Genomic DNA, 5000 nt, shown 5'->3' with positions numbered 1-5000 from the left:
CCCTCTTCATGGCACAGGACACTGTACTAACCTCGATGTGTTCGATGTCCCGAGGGAAATTGACATCAATTTACAGTTTCCAATGCATGAAAACTGCTTTGTAAATACTTTTTTTTCAAATCAAATCAAATCTCTCTCTCTCTCTCTCTCTCTCTCTCTCTCTCTCTCTCTCTCTCTCTCTCTCTCTCTCTCTCTCTCTCTCTCTCTCTCTCTCGCTCTCTCTCTCTCTCTCTCTCTCTCTCTCTCTCTCTCTCTCTCTCTCTCTCTCTCTCTCTCTCTCTCTCTCTCTCTCTCTCTCTCTCTCTCTCTCTCTCTCTCTCTCTCTCTCTCTCTCAATCCATTTTCCTATTATCTATATAACTATATATTTTGATTCTGATTCTTGGACTTATTAAAACGTATATATTAGTACTAGTTCAGCGGTTTTCTTTGAAATGTGGCAAAATCGCAAAGGACAGTTTTCAGATCAATCTAAATTTTAAATTTTGGCAAAATCTCCGACATTCTTGGAGTCAAAGACTGTTCTTAAGACAGGCCTTAAGTTTCTTAAATATATATTTTTATATTCGTATGCAACATTACGTTATTCTGAGCATTAGTGTTACTGAAAAAGTTGCCTCACACTGACTATTATGAGTTCGTATTTATAGATAACCTTCTGTCTTCTTCTTCCTATACCCCCCCCTTTCTCTTTATATATATATATGTCTATTTTTGTGCCATTTTCTTAATCGGATTAACGGCATGTTGTCATGAAAATGGTCATATTGATTATCTTTACGGATTGGTCTGCGTCTTTCATATAGTTTCGTTCTGTCGTCACGTCACCTTGTCTCTTATCAACTTTTCCCCTTCTATCTTCACTTTCCTAAGCATTTCTATCTCTCTTTCTCTTTCTCTCTGTCCGTCTGCATGTCTCTATGTCTCTGTCTGTCTCTCTTTCTCTGTCTGTCTGTCTGTCTCTCTCTCTCTATCTCTGTCTATGTCTCTGTCTCTGTCTCTCTCTCTCTCTCTCTCTCTCTCTCTCTCTCTCTCTCTCTCTCTATATATATATATATATATATATATATATATTTATATATATATATATATATATATCTTTATGTATATATATATATATACATATATATATATATATATATATATATATATATATATATATATGTGTATGTATTTATATAAACATATATATATATATATATATATATATATATATATATATATATATATATGTATATATGCATTTATATATACATATATCTATATATCTATATTTCTCTCTCTCTCTCTCTCTCTCTCTCTCTCTCTCTCTCTCTCTCTCTCTCTCTCTCTCTCTCTGTCTCTCTCTCTCTCTCTCTCTCTCTCTCTTTCTCTCTATCTCTCTCTTTCTCATTTTCCCTAAGAATACTCTTGCCTACTTTCATGGATAGGTCTATATTTCATACTTCTGTTAATATTTTATCATTTTCAATTGGATCCGCCCTGGATAATGGTCTCTTCCTCTCTATGTCTTTTTCTCTCTTGTTTTTTCTCTTGCCTAGACTTATATATTTCTTTCGTCATAAATTGGTATTTGGCTACGATATATATATATATATATATATATATATATATATATATATATATATATATATATATATATATATACATATGTATATATATATATTCATATATATTTATGTATGTATATCTGTATATCTATATCTATATCTATATCTATATCTATATATATATATATATATATATATATATATATATATATACATATATATATATGTATGTATATATACACACACATACATATATGTGTATATATGTTGTATATATATATATATATATATATATATATATATATATATGTATATATATACGATGCAATAATATAGCATATCCAACTACCACGTATACAAAACCAGCATTCCTTATAAAAAAAAAAAAAAAAAAAAAAAATAATAATAATAATAATAATAATAATAAAATAAAAAAAAATCCTAGAGTAGAGGATGACAGGTTATGTGACGTGTGTTCTAACGGCCGGGAAATCTGAACATCTGAACACGCTGCTGGGAGAGCCAAGTTCAACGTCCGCCAATTCAAGCCTCTAGCGCTGTGTCCCTGAGGTGAAGTGAGAAAGAAAAAGAGAGATGAATATATGAGCAAGAAAAAAGAGATAAATATAACCTGATATATATATATATATTTTATGCACTGCAGAACCTTGGATTAGATATTAAGAAGCACATAATCGCACCACGGTAAAGGGGAGGGGGAGGGGGGGGGGGTAAATATTACATGGCACCAGCACTCTCGATTTTTAGGGAATTCGAGATTCACAGAAAGAGAGGATGGCGGTATATCCTGTCATTTTTTATTCATGTTTTGTCGCATTGTACCAAATAAACCAGCTTTGAGCCTTGATGTTCACATGACATCATCTGATATCTGGGAAATATATATATATGTCATTGGAATGTTCTATCGCAAGTGTGTGTCACAAAATGAGAATAATGATAATGTAGAGTGCACAATCAGTGATGAGTTTTTCCACGGGGGAATGGATGGACCTTTTAGTATCTTACTTATGGGGACGTTAAGCTTAGTAATGTTCATGCAGATTTTGTGTACCAGAGAACGCTCGTGATTAGCCACGTCTGCTTGCGTGATTTTATGTTGCAGATGTTTTTGGAAATATGTGAGATACAAGGGTTCCCTCAGGGCTTTGACCCCAAACAGAGTGCAAATATATATTATTCTATCAAAAATGGATGGTAAGTTTAGTTCTGATCTCATGTTCACTATCCTTGATGTTCTCGGGGCGCCGAGGATAATCCTCATAGCTTCGTTTTGGACTATCTCCAAACTATTTATATCTGAGTCCTTATACTGCAATAAGTGCAGTGCATGGTAGTCTACAACTGACCTTATAAAGGCCAAGTAAAACAATCTAGCGAGCTTAACAGCGACGCCATGTCCCTTTCCGACAAGGACTTTCAGCGGTTTCAATCTCTCCCAGAGTCTCTTCTTCAGAGAAGTGATCAGGTCTGCATCATTTACGTTCACCCCGAGATATTTATACTTATAACACATGTCAAGCTCCTGGTTTCCTTTGTGAAACGTGGGTGGGGATATAATACCCGGGTTGAGAGCCATTGTTTTTTCAGCAGAGATGACTAATCCACACTCATGTGCCCTTGTGAGTTCGTTGAGAATTCTTTGCATTCTTTCATATGATGATGCTCTGACACATATGTCACCAGCATAACATATAATAGATTCCCCATCCCCAAGTGGAATATCTGTCACCAATTTGTGCATAAGGACATTGAACAGCGTAGGCCTGAGAACTCCTCCCTGTGGCGTCCCAAGTTCAAAGGGCCGTGAGGTGGAACTCCTCACTCCCCTGAACAAGACACTTGCGGATCTGTTAGATACATTCTAATCCAGCTCAGTAATTTACCTCGTATGCCAAAGCTTGCCAATTGTTCTAGAATGACTTCTCTGTTTGCAATGTCAAAAGCTGACTTAAGATCAAGAAAAACTGTGCTTCCCTGGGTTAGAGCCTGAAAAGTACTCTGCAAAGCAATGTTGTGTACTACGTCTGGGTAAGAATCCGTACAGTCTGTGAGATAATTTACCTTGTAACCTGTACCTGAGTCTGTTTAGAATTATCCTTTCTAGTACTTTGCATAAACATGAGATTAGTGAAATCGGGCGGTGTTTATCAGTGTTTGGTTTCGGTTTCGGGATGATTAGATTGCGCGCCCAGGAGTCAGGTAGAATACCTTGTGACAAGCTCAGCCTGTACAGGTACAAAAGGGGATTACCAGGTACCTGGGCTATAAGGCGAAGGGACACTATAGGTAATTCCATCTTTACCTGGGGCGGAGGCCTTGCCTTTGCTTAGTGCATTGTTCAATTCCCACTCACTGATCTCAGCAGAGCCAGAAATGTCGGAATCAGAACATCCAATCTCTATAGCAAATTTCCGTGCAACTTTAGACTGATTAAGGTGATTCTGAATATTTGTGGGAAGTGAGCTCAATCTGGACGCTCCGGCTCACTGACTAAGGAGTATATCTGCCTGTGCAAGAGGACTATGAAACTGGAGAATTAGTCGGTTTGCCTGAAAGACGATTATTTTTTTCCAGACCTCAGACATTGAAGTGTTATTGCTAATGCTTTGTAGGAACTGTTCAAAGCGTTCATTTCTAATTTGAGTTTTTAATTACCGTAGATTTTTGTTAGCCCTAAGAAATTGTATGAGGTTGTCACGTAATAAGCTTGTTTAGTTTAGTCCTTTATTTACCATCCTGGCTAACTGCACAGGTGTGGGCAAGCTGTGGTACATTTGATACATGGTCAAAGCATTATATAATAGTATTACAGTGTAAATCTACATCATAAAATTATTACGGTCTAAAATATATCATTTAAAGGAAAAGAACAATCAGTAATTTATCTACTCATCTATCAAGCCGGCATACGGCTTGGGCGTGGAAAGGCAATGTAACATTTGGTATGTGGTCATGTGATACTACATTCCAAATTTAGGATATAACATAATTATATCTTCCAAGACATCAGATGATATGAAGTAGTTACTTGAGAAATGAAATATGGGTGATCATTTCCGTAGACTTTTACCCCTCGAAGTCGTCTTTTCTCTCGAGCAAGTGTCTGTCTTACTCAGTTCGACTTCCGGCGTGTCTGGTAATTCCTGTGTGGAATTCACGACGAACAGATTGCAACAGGAACAACGAAGGGAAGGACAAGAAAACACACGAATATACATATTCGTGTGTTTTCATGTCCTTCCCTTCGTTGTTGCTGCTGTTAATTCCTGTAAGAGCGAGAATAACAAGGAAGCACTTTTGTCTTCCTTACCATTGTCATAATATTCGTAAATTGTACAAACCATTACACATAGATCATAAAGTAAAGAAAACTCTTCATTTATTACATATATATATATTATTATCATTATTTATTGTTATCATTTA

This window comes from Penaeus vannamei, chromosome 33 (genome assembly GCF_042767895.1).
Source record: "Penaeus vannamei isolate JL-2024 chromosome 33, ASM4276789v1, whole genome shotgun sequence".
NCBI classification, from domain to species: Eukaryota; Metazoa; Arthropoda; class Malacostraca; order Decapoda; family Penaeidae; genus Penaeus; species Penaeus vannamei.
This window is presented reverse-complemented; position numbering follows the sequence as displayed.